The sequence below is a fragment of the Labeo rohita genome, unplaced genomic scaffold (genome assembly GCF_022985175.1).
Source record: "Labeo rohita strain BAU-BD-2019 unplaced genomic scaffold, IGBB_LRoh.1.0 scaffold_158, whole genome shotgun sequence".
In the NCBI taxonomy this organism is placed as follows: domain Eukaryota; kingdom Metazoa; phylum Chordata; class Actinopteri; order Cypriniformes; family Cyprinidae; genus Labeo; species Labeo rohita.
In genome coordinates, this window is record NW_026127758.1 from 24055 (window position 1) to 36765 (window position 12711).

Below are 12711 nucleotides of genomic sequence, written 5' to 3' on the forward strand. Positions count from 1 at the left end.
CATTTTAAAAAAGCACAACTGTTGATATTATCAAACATTGATCATTCTAATAATAAATCCGCATATTAGAATGATTTCTGAAGGATCATGTGACACTTAAGACTGGAGTAACAGCTGATAAAAATTCAGCTTTTCATCACAGGAATAAATTCTATTTTAAAGTATGTTAAAAAAAAAAAAAAAAAAAAAAACATTATTTTATATTGTAAAAACATTTTGCAATATTACTGTTTTTTTTCTATATTTTTAATCAAATAAATGCAGCCTTGATGAGCATAAGAGACTTCTTTAAAGACTATTACAAGTCTTACTGACCCCAAACTTTTGAACGGTAGTGTATGTTCAGTTATTTTTAAGTTTAGTTGCTTGGTGTTGTCAGTATTTGAATGTGTGGTAAGCTGTTTGTTGTTGTGGCTTGTTCAGTGAATTTATTAAATATTACCTATTTACCTTCATAACCACCCTTGTGACATGAAGATCTTTTTTTCTGTGCTTTCTGATCATTTTGTTAGTTTGTTCAGTATTTCAAGATTTAAACGTAAATAACTTTGTTCAATCACTTAAGATAAAAGCAAAATAATTCCATAATTGTAGTTTTTGTTCATTTACATACATACATACATAATACATATATTACATTTCCAAACATTCATTTTGCCATTAATCGTAATAATCCAGTGAGATTTTTGTTTGCACAAGGAGTCTGACAACAGCGAGTGCTCTGCACAGAGATCTGATCTCATCATCTTCCAGTCTGTCTGGAATGACATGAAGAAACAGAACAAACTCAGACAGACTAAATCCAGAAGAACTGTGACAAAGTCTCCAGGATGCTTCAAGAAACCTACCTGCAAAGCTGCAGCACTGTTAAAAGTTTTAGGCACTTGTGTAAAAATGCTGTAAAATGAGGATGCTATCATGAATAGATTTTCTTTATCAATTACCTTCTATTAACTAAATGAAATCAACATTTGGTGCAACCATTCTTTGCGTTTACAGCAGCTTTTGCCCTAGGTGCACTTGCGCAAAATTTCTCAGGTAGCTTTGCAGGTAGCATCTTGGAGACGTTGCCACAGTTCTTCTGGATTTACTCTGTTTCAGTTTGTTCTGTGTCTTCATGTCATTCCAAGAATGATGATGAGATTAGATCAGTGTGGAGCACTGGCTGTTGTCAGACTCCTTGTGCAAACAAAAATCTAACCAGATTATTACAATTAATGGCAAACAGAATGTTTGGAAATGTAAACCGATATTTTTTACTGACACACTACAGCAAAAGCTAGAAAACCATTTTTTAGCTGGTGAAAATACTAGTGGCTTAAACCTTTTGCACAGTACTGTATATATATATATATATAATATATATATAATCAATGTCATACTGTTTGAATGATAACGATAACAATCTCATTTTTCTCACAATTGCCCTATTGCATTAGTACATAATTTTGAGACTAAACACATCAGCAACTCTATTTAGTGAAATTAATATTACTGTATGCTATATACATAGTCTTCAGACCAAGATTGCAAGCAAGCACATTATCTGCTGTACACTCAGTTTACTATTATAAATGTAAAACACTGTTATCTCATGTCTTTTACCTACTCTCTTGTCTCTTGTCTACTATGCAGTAAAATCATTACACTCACAAATAGAGACCAGAGTCAGAAGCTGTTATTTTTAAAAACTAATATATTTCACCTAGAAATGATTTTGGAGGATAAAAATGAGACCGGTGGAAAAATGTACAATGATAGCCATCTGTTACAAAAAAACATTATACCACTCTGAAATAAATAAATAAATAAATAAATAATTAAGAGACCACTCATGATGTTGGCACAGGTGTCTTTTACTCCACCAGCCCAGCTCTCGGGCCTCACCCCAATCGTCTCAGTCCTCAAGCGGATTTCGCAGCATCACTCGAGTGGGTGCTGGTGAGTTGACTCCATGTAGCTCCGTCCAGGCAAGAGGATCCCCTGGTTCCACCTCGACCCTCCGACCTTTCAGCTTCTCCCTGGCTCCATGCTTCCTCAGCTCCACCAGGGTCCATCAGTCTTCAGACTCCTCTGGGATTTTGGATCCGGATTGGCACTTGCAGTGGAAGCCTAACAAATAAAGTGCCTTTATTTTTATAGCACATTTTACAATACAGATTGTATCAAAGCAACTTCACACTGATAAAAAGGAAGTAGCAGAACCAATGTCTCTGTTCAAAAATATTATGAAAAATGTTAGGACAGGCATTTAGCTGATGAAGATATGACAATAATTTTTTTGAATAAGCTATTCTGCTAGTAATGAATAAAGCTAGTTGGCTTCATATTTAGCCATATTTTACAGATTTAAAAGAGAAAACCCCTACAAATGCATATGCGATAACGTTTGCCACAAAAATAACTGCCAATGCCTTTCATTGCAAATTTGTCTGCATTTGGTAAATGGTAGAACACCATAATATAAAATTACAATTTGTAAATAATCTGCCAGATAATGGTAGATTACTTACAAATTGTAATCCGTTACTGATTCCAAATTATATTACAAAAATTGTAGTAACACAATCCATTATATTACCCATATTAGGTAATATGATTTGGCTACTTTTAGATTCCTTTTGACCATACACATCAAATACTTTTACTTCAAACTCCAGCCTCTGCCCAGTCAGAAGTACCAGTACTTACATAGAAACCTATACAAAGTAGCCAGAAAGAAATGCTAATTTTAAAGACATACATCAGATGGATTGAGTGGCTTTTGCATCTGAATATATATATATATATATATATATATATACATATATATATATATATATATATATATATATAATTTGTGTTCCGAAGGTGAACAAAGGTCTTATAGGTTTAGAACAAGATGAGGGTGAGTAATTCATTTTTGGGTGAACTATCCTTTTAACAAATTACAAGCTTGACGTTTCATCAGTAATTACATTTTACTCACTATAAGACTAACTACAATTAGTACGAATACATTCATTGACAGTGTTGAGGTTAACGCATTACAGGTAATGCGAGTTACATAATATTATTACTTTTTTCAAGTAACACATTACTTTTTATTTGACAAGAAAATATCTGAGTTACTTTTTTCAAAAAAGTTGTAACGCCACGCCAGCAGAGGGAGCCCTCACCCACTGACTCTCTGTTACCGCTCCCTCTGCTGCTTCATGGGTTACTTCCTGTTTGGTGGCCATTTAAGGAGGCCTACACCAAACAGGCCTTGCGAAGTATTGTTTTGCCTGTGCGGACTCTACCAAGCGTTTCTCCTACTTCATTGCCCTGTTTTGTTCTTGCCACGGTTTTGTTTCTTAGTCATAGTTTTGTCTTGTTTCTTTGCCATAGTTTTGTCTAGTTTCTTGCCATAGTTTTTGCCTTGTTTCATTGCTTTGTTTATTTTGCTACTTTGGACTGCTCACCTGGATTTTGACCTTCTGCCTGTTTATTTGGATTTTGCTATTGTTTTGCCCTGGATATTACTGTTTGCTGGTGTCTGACCCTGCCTGTCTTGACTACGATCTGTTTAATAAAGCTCACATTTGGATCGATCACACTTCCCTGGAGTCCCGTCACAAAAGTAATGCTGGTTACTTTTCCCCCAATTTATTGATTAAAAGCTCTCCTTTCCCCATGTTGAGAGAAATCGGGAGTAAGATGGTAGTTCTTGAATAAATGTGAATGCATTAGGCAAGGCAAGGCAAGGCAAGTTTATTTATATAGCACATTTCATACACAAAGGTAATTCAAAGTGCTTTACATAAAAGGAAGTAGAATAATCATGAAAACAATAATAAAAACAATAATTCACAAAGAGGCAGTAAAATAATCATAAAAACAATAATCACAGCAATAAAACAAACAAAAAAAAATAAAATAAAACTTTTAAAATGATTTAAAAATTGATTTAAAATAAAATTTAAGACAGTTAAAAATGGAAAAGGATTATACATACACTGTAAAAAAAAATTCCGTAAAAAAACGGAAAAAGTACTGGCAGCTCATTACCTGGACTTTGTACCGTAAATTTACAGTCTGTTAATTTACAGTCTGCCACCGGTAAAAAAAAACAGGACTTTTTCTGTTTTAATGGTATATTTATATATTTATATATACATAAAGCAAATAAATCCAGCACAATATACAAATTTGAACATGGTTTATTTTTACTTCATGTACACATTCTTAAAAGTGCATTCAATGGCTTTTGTTTGCCTTAAGTGGGTTAGGACTAAACAACATCAGATACTCAATTCATTTAACAATGTGTCAACTCAGGCAAAATGGCTGTATTGTAAAAGACAGTTTAGCTTTAAACAGTAACGGACAGAATTTAAAAAAAAGAAAAAAAAAAGAAAAGAAAACATGAGCATCTGTACAATACAGGTGTTGTACTAAAAAGTGGTCACAAAATTTAAACGTCACAATGAGAAACAGTCAAGATTCAAAACTTTTTTTTTCTTATAAGAGAAAACAATATTGTTTAGAGGGATAGTGCACACAAAAAAATGTTAATTTAGTCAATTACTCATACCATTCCAAACCCATAAGACCTTCATTTATTTTTAGAACACAAATTATAAGTATTTTTAGTTAAATCTGGGTACTTTCTGTCCCTCTATTGATTGTCTATGCAACTACCATTTTCAAGGTCCAGAAAGGTATAAAGTATGTAACTCCAGTGGCTTGACAACAGAATTTTGAAGTTCATTATAACAGAAATATCATCGAAGTGATGCAATTCATTATAGGGGATGTATTATTTACCATTTAACTGCATGTTTAATGCAAGTGCCATTTTTTTTCAATTTAAAAACTCAAATATTACATGGATTTTTGAAATTGTTCATGCAAGAGTCTTGGAGGAATGCACAGCCACTTGGTTGCCTTCATCTCAAACCACGTTCAGGATTTCTTCACAGGAAAATTCTGAAAGAAATGGATATGACAAAAAAAAGAAATTAATTAAACTGAACTACAGAGTTGGAGGTTGCAGGTTGGAGTGGAAAAGTAGTCATACAATATTTTAAGTTAATTCAACTGCAATCCATAATACTTTCCAATTGTTTACACATTGCTTAACTTACATTTTCAATAGTCTCCATTTGCATCTGTCATATGAGCTTGTCAAATCAACTATGTCCTAAAATATACTTCATTATTTTCAACTAAATAAACAGCAACACGACCAAATGCTTCATACACTTTTTATAACATACGTGTTGCTTACTTCTGTATGAACAGAGTAAGTGCCGCCTCCTCTGGGTATTTTGTAGCTCACAACCGCAACAGGAAAGATGATTTGTTCATTAACTTCTCAAACGACAGCAATCTTGAACTGCCCATCACCTTAAACAAAAAAGACATTACAAAATGACCATATACATAATGACAAGCATCTTTGAACACCTTTGAAGGCGTGTTCAGCAAACAACTTCACATTGTTGTAAAAGTCAACAGAATAAATGACTCAAAGACTCTATTTTCTTTTCAATATTGAACACTAATGTTAAATGAAATAGAATACAAACCCACTTGGTTTCCTTCATATCAACCCTCATTTAGGATTTCTTCACAGGAAAACTCTAAAAGAAATGGATAATGATAAAAATGAAATGAATGAAACTGAACTACAGAGTAACATGCAGGTTGGATATGGAAAATCAATCATACAGTATTTTAAGTTCATTAAAATAACTGCTAACCCTAATACTTGTCAATTAAAATATTTATTTATAAAAGTCTCCATTTGCATCTGTCTTATGAGCTTGTCAGATCATCTGTGTCTTACAATATACTTCATTATTTTCAATTAAATAAACAGATACACATTTCATAACATACGTGTTGCTTACTTCTGTATGAATTCTAATGTAAGTGCCGCCTCTTCTGGGTATTTGTAGCTCACAACCTCAACAGTGGTCATTAACTTCTTGAACGACAGCAATCTTAAACTGCCCATCACCTTAAACACAAAAGACATTACAAAATTACCATATACATAATGACAAGCAGTTTGAACACACCTTATGCACACCAGGATGATAACATGCAAAAGTAATCAATCCAATAATTTTGGTAACCTTAGCACGTTGTGACGTGGCTTCCGACGCATCAGACAGCAAACAACTTCACATTGTTGTGAAAGTCAACAGAATAAATGACTCAATAACGATTTTCTTTCTGATACTTAACACTAATGTTAAATAAAACTGTTAATAAAACAGAATACAAACCCATGATAATAATGCAGGTGTGCTTGAGATTCACAGCACAGCAGCAATCACGTCCTGTCATTAGAAAAGAAAACGAAAGAAACACGGTCATTTTGACATAATGTCGTGTGCATTTGTCCATTAAAGTGATAAAGATAACTCAAGGAGCTGACGTTACTGTCACGCTGACCTGAAGCGGCATTCTGGCGCGGCTGCCGCGCGTCGGACGCCTGTTTACAGTCGCTTCACAGACAGCTTGCTAATAACGTTACCGAATTAGTTTGTGTTTTGCATTTTATCTTCCGTGTGTGTGTAAAACAGACAATAAAAGGTAAAAACTTACCTCATTTGGCACAAAACTCCATGAGGAAGATGTCTGACGATATGCAGAGCAATGTTGAGTGCGACGGCTCCGACGTTCATTTGCCAAACAAGCCAGACAGCAACTAAGTTAACCTTACGTAAACAATTTATGTGACATTTAACTCGTTTACCACGAAGAGTATATGAAAAACATGTTTTCCAAATTCAAAAGCCGACATTAAAATCAAACTTTGACCGAGAAACTCTCCGCGTCTTCTCTTCACTGTTTTCGCGCCAATGTAAGCCACCAACGTTCTTGTTCCCACAATGCAAATCGTAATTCAAAAATACGGAAAAACACCTGTAAAAACCAAAAACGGAAAATTTCCTATAATTATTAGGGTATATTGTACTGTTTTTTTACAGATTTTTTTTACAGTGTAGTGCAAGTAGTTCGGATGTAGCACAGTGCTCATTCATTAAATGCACAGCTAAACAGAAGAGTTTTGAGTCTAGATTTAAATGTAACTAATGTTTTAGCACATTTGATCTCTTCTGGAAGCTGATTCCAACTGCTGGCAGCATAATAGCTAAAAGCGGATTCCCCTTGTTTTGTGTGAACCCTGGTATTTCTAAATCACTCGATCCTAATGATCTGAGTGGTCTGTTAGGTTAGGTTTATATTCAGCGAGCATATCTGCAATGTATTTAGGTCCTAGGCCATTGAGTGATTTATAAATGAGTAAAAGTACTTTGAAATCAATTCTAAAAATAACTGGAAGCCAGTGTAGGGACCTGAGGACTGGTGTGATATGCTCAGATTTTCATTAATTGATTCATTAATTCATCTCACTCACAATACAGATTCAGTATTCCTCAAAATGAATAAAAACAGTGAAATCCTTTATTAATCCCATTTTATTAATCGATGTCTTTGCTGCTGACCTTCGATGAACCAATTCAACCATAAGCAAAAATTACTCAAGATAATCTAACATTTGTTTTCCTTTTTTCTATTGCTGAAGAGTTTTATATTAAAAACAAACAAGCAAGCCCTGCCCAGATTTAAAAGGTAATGCAAAAGTAAAGTAACATATTACTTTCCATAAAAAAGTAATGTAATTAGTTACATTTTTAGGGGGTAACTCAATATTGTAATGCATCACTTTTAAAAGTAACTTTCCCCAACACTGTTCATTGAGGTGTTACATGCATAACATTTTAAACATTTTGGTTTGGGGAAAGATTCTTACTGAAACCACAGTCAGAGCTCAGATATGAAAGCTGAGAGCAAACTATCAGATAAACAAACAACCAGAAGCCAGCAGTAGAAAAAAGGTAGAAAGAGCAAGAAACACAGACAGAATGAGTGAATAAATCAAGATTGGAACCAAGATTGGAAACGTTCTTATGTCATGAACACAGCGCTGTAGAAATCTCCTGAATATATCTAGTTAAGACATAGTTGTTGTTGTTTGTTTATGTATTTATTTGTTTTACTTTGTCATTAAATATAAACTAACATGAAATACAGACTAGAATACATAAATGTTTTCAGCCTTTTAATTCTAACAAAGTTGCTCAACATTTATTCATCACGGATCAATTTGATCAAAAAAAAAAAAAAAACACAGAGAGACTAGAATATGAGATTTTTTCCAGTCAGGTGTATGGACTTTAATCTAATCAAGGGTCAGATTGTCCATCTTCACCATCATTAGTGCGTGTGCAGGTCTACCAGCTCTTGTTTGGTCTGTCAGAGAACTGATTCATCACAGAAAGAATGGACACAGTATTTCAGTCTTCATCATCCTCATCCTTTTCACTGAGACTATGGTATTCTTTTACACCAGCTGGTGGCAATAGAGGGAATTCTCTCAGGGAAATATCCACTGTGTACTGCCTGTGTTTTCTCCTCACCATGTTTTATCATTTTCAAAATACTTGTGTTTTTCTGTATCTTTATTGGTCGTATTATTTTGGAACCTGTGTGTCGTATCTTTATTGCCCTACTTGTGTTGATTGTGTCAGTGATCACATGGATAATATCTTGTGAAACTTCATGTTCTGCTTGTTGTCACTCTCACACATCCAGCAAACCAGATTATCATATCTTGGTTGTTTTCATATTAAATCTGCTGGTGCTTTATCTGCCCTATATTTTCCTTTTCTTCCCTTCTAAATTTGTACCAGAGCTTCTTATTATTTGGCTCATTCCTTATTTCCTGTTGAGTGTGAGATTGATTTCTGATCCTCTCCTGTGTGTGCTGGTCTGCAGGCAGAATCTCAGTATTTTAAAATCATAAAACCCTGAAGAGACTTCAGAAATCGAAACTGACAATGTAAAATAGAACAGTATAAATGTTTCATATTTAATGTTTTACATAGTTTACTATGTATGTTCTCTGTGTGTGAGTGTATTTTGTGATCATAGTAAAGTGAATCTCATCTTCATGTCCATTATATATATATATTTTTTTTAATGTGTATAACTCACTGCTAAAAAACATTAATGTTATCAGTCCACAAAGATTCAGTTATGTATATAATAGAAGTCAGTAGTCGTGATGCTCACTGGCAGTTTGCATTTTGGCAGAAATGATTTTGATTAATCCTATATATATATATATATATATATATATATATATATGGGTTCAAGAGAACGAGACCAGATGAGATTTTTTAAACTTTTTAAAAGAAATCATTAATGATGAAATATATAGGGAAAATAGTATTTTATTCAACTAAGGAAGACAATGCAAAAATTGTCTGATGCAAAAATTTGATGCATTTTGAACTTTATGAAATTAAACCTCCATTTTAATGAATTATGAAATGCAGTAATAAACAACATTTAAACAAGGGTCATCACATTTCTAAATGACTATGTGCAGTGTAAATCATCCAAATAGTGCCAAATTCTGTGAATTTGCCATTTCACTGCTGTTGAACTCATCCTCTGTCTCGTCCACTTAGCATGACAATGAGCTTGGGGAGAGGGGAAATTATTCCAATTATATCAGTTTATGTGTCTGTTTGCAGAACCTGATTTTACCAAGTACAACATGTTCCTGGATCAACATCTTTATTGACCCTGGAACAACACTGTGATTAACCAATCAGATGTGAAAAAAACAGTTTATAGTTTTTGTGAAGTTTAGGCTTACAATCAGTGTTTGGTGCTTGTACATCAGTGTCATTCATCTATCATTTCCTCTGATTTTAAGGGTTACTCATGGGTAAGGTTAGGTGTAGGTGTAAGGATGTGGTCAAGATTAAATTTTTGGATTAAAATCAGGACGTGCGTGTCTGTTTGGTACGTCTATACATTATCAAATTCATCAGCTTCTTCTCACCGACACCTGCTCTACTGCTTTGTTGATACTTGAGTTCTGTTCAGCTCTGTTCAAAGATGGAGCAGTCGGTCATTTGTGCTCTGTCTTGCACTCTTTCATGAATAAAATAACATCCTGTCTTTGGACACTCTCATATATGCTGAATGATAAAAGCTGTCAAAATTACACAAATTAAAAGAAGATCTGGTAACACTTTAGAATACTCCCTGGTGAAAAAAACAGCATATGCTGGTAGCTATGTTTTGATGCGGGGATGCTGGTTAGGTATGTGTTGATGCTGGTTTAAGCTGGCCCTTAGCTGGTTTATGCTGGTCCTTTGCTGGTTTATGCTGGTCCTTGGCTGGTTTATGCTGGTCCTTAGCTGGTAATGTTGCTGGTCAAGGCATAAACCAGCACAGGACCAGCTTAAACCAGCATCGAAACATACCTAACCAGCATATGCTGTTTTTCTCACCAGGGCTGTTCTGTCATTAGTGAATAAATACACAAGAACAAATGACTAATGCACTATTAACATTCTAGTTACTGACTAACAAGAAACTAATTAATGAATCAGTAAGTCATAGCACTCAGTTGAACATGGTAGTTCACTTTTAGCTAATCAGTAACTACTATTTTTTTCATATCTCCCAGAGAACTACTAAGAACTACTATATACATGTTCATACTTAATGTGAATAATGCAAAATATATAATTAAGTGAAAATCATGGTAACCCACTAGTAATGGCTCGGGTATTACCAAAACTTCAGAAGGAATTACTAATTATTTGGAACCGTATTCTAAAGTGAAGATCATGATAACTCCTTAGTAATGACTAAAGTCATTAGAAACTATTGAGGTTTTTGTAAGGTTTTGGATAGCCATACCTCCGATGGCTTTGGTAACACTTGAGTCATTGCTAGTGGGTTACCACGATCTTGTCACCCACCACTGAGACACAGGAAACAGGATGAATGTTCACAGGGAAACACCCACAAAATTCACAGGTAAGCAGATAACGTAAAGAAGGTTGATCATAAAGGAAACTTATCTCCTAATAAACAGTCCTTGTACTTTAGGAAGAATAGAGGCTGAAGGCAAAGACCAGCTGACGAGGAAGAAGTTGATAATGACAATCACAGGGGGTTGGGTAAGTCTTGCACATAAGCGATAGACAAGACCAGACGGCTAGGTGTTAATGATAGTGGGATTATAAGCATCTCTTAATTAGGCAGAGGCAGGTGCCAGGAATTAATACTCAGGCGAACTGGATCAGAGAGGTGGAGCTATAGGATCTGACGCTGATGGGATGGCTCGATCTGTGACAGATCTTCACTTTAGAATACGGATCCAAATAATTAGTAATTTACTTTAGAAGGATGTAGTAACACTTGAGTCATTACTATCCAAAACCTTACATATACCTCAATAGATTTCAGTCATTACTAGAGAGTGATCATGATCTTCATGTTAGAATACGGATCCAAAAAATTTGTAATTCCTTCTTAAGTATTTGGTAACCATGATTTTTACTTTAGAATTAATTATACATTTTGAATCATTCACATTAATTATAAACCTGTATATAGTGGTTCTTAGTAGTTCTTCGGGAGATAAAAAAAAAAAAATAAATAATAATAATAATAATAATAAATAAAATAAAAATAGTACTTACTGATAGTTAATGTACTTATCTAATAGTGAACTACCACTTTCAACTGAGCACTATTATTTATTGATTCATTAATCAGAATTTCTTGTTAGTCAATACTTGTAATTTCTGATAAATAAAATATCAAAATTAAAGCAGAAGTCCACTTCAAGAACAAAAATGCACAAATAATGTACTCACCCCCTTGTCAAGATGTTCATGTCTTTCTTTCTTCAGTTGTAAAGAAATTGTTTTTTGAGGAAAACATTTCAGCATTTTTCTCCATATAATGGACTGATATGGTGCCCCAATTTTGAACTTCCAAAATACAGTTTAAATGCGGCTTCAAACGATCCCAAATGCGGTTGTAAACGATCCCGGCTGAGGAAGAAGGGTCTTATCTAGCGACACGATCAGTTATTTTCATTAAAATAATACCATTTAAATACATTTTAATCTCAAACACTTGTGTCGTCTTGCTCTTCCTGAACTCTGTGTATTCTGGCCCAAGACAGTTAGGGTATGTCGAAAAACTGCCATCGTATTTTCTCCCTCAATTTCATTTCAAAATCATCCTACATTGCTGCAGAAATTCCAACCCAGTCTTTGCAAAGTGAACATGCACCGTAACAAAAAAGGTAAAACAGCGATATAGGACGAATTTTGAAGTTGAGGGAGAACATGAGATGGGAGTTTTTCGACATACCCTAACTGTCATGAACCGGAAAAACAAACAAACAAACAAAAAAAAAACAACAGAGTTCAGGCAGAGTAAGACAAGACGAGCATTTGGCATTAAAAAGTATATAAATTTAAGGTAATGAATAAATTAATGCATTTTGACCAAACAGGCTTTATTAGGGGGCGTTTGGCAGCAGATAATGTCCGGAGATTGTTTCATATTTTGGATATGGCAGAATTGTTTACTGAAGACTGTGCCGTGCTCTCTTATAAAATAAATTGGCATACATCCACACTACTCCCCCTAAATTCAGCTGCCACTAATATTCAATATCCTCCCTCCATTCCCATAAGTAATATTATTTCTTATTTAGGAATTAAAATATATGCAAAGTTATCAGAAATTATTCATAAAAATTATAGGGAAATCTCTGAAAAGGTGACAGAAGATTTACAGAGTTGGAATACTCTCCCAATTTCTTTACAAGGAAGAATTTCTACT

General features: G+C 34.2%; 1 long non-coding RNA gene across 4 annotated transcripts; it reads right to left on the minus strand.

The window, feature by feature from the left end:
* Positions 1-4368: 4368 nt before the first annotated feature.
* Positions 4369-6847, minus strand: LOC127158576 (uncharacterized). 4 transcript variants are annotated; one of them, XR_007826189.1, is made up of 7 exons: positions 6580-6847; positions 6258-6311; positions 6105-6150; positions 5877-5986; positions 5557-5606; positions 5252-5370; positions 4369-4950 (listed from the first exon to the last, which is right to left on the minus strand). It is a non-coding gene; the product is annotated as an uncharacterized LOC127158576 (long non-coding RNA). The 4 variants fall into 4 exon arrangements; XR_007826187.1 differs by lacking the exon at positions 6105-6150; XR_007826188.1 differs by having other exon boundaries at positions 5877-6150.
* Between the last annotated feature and the right edge of the window lie 5864 nt (positions 6848-12711).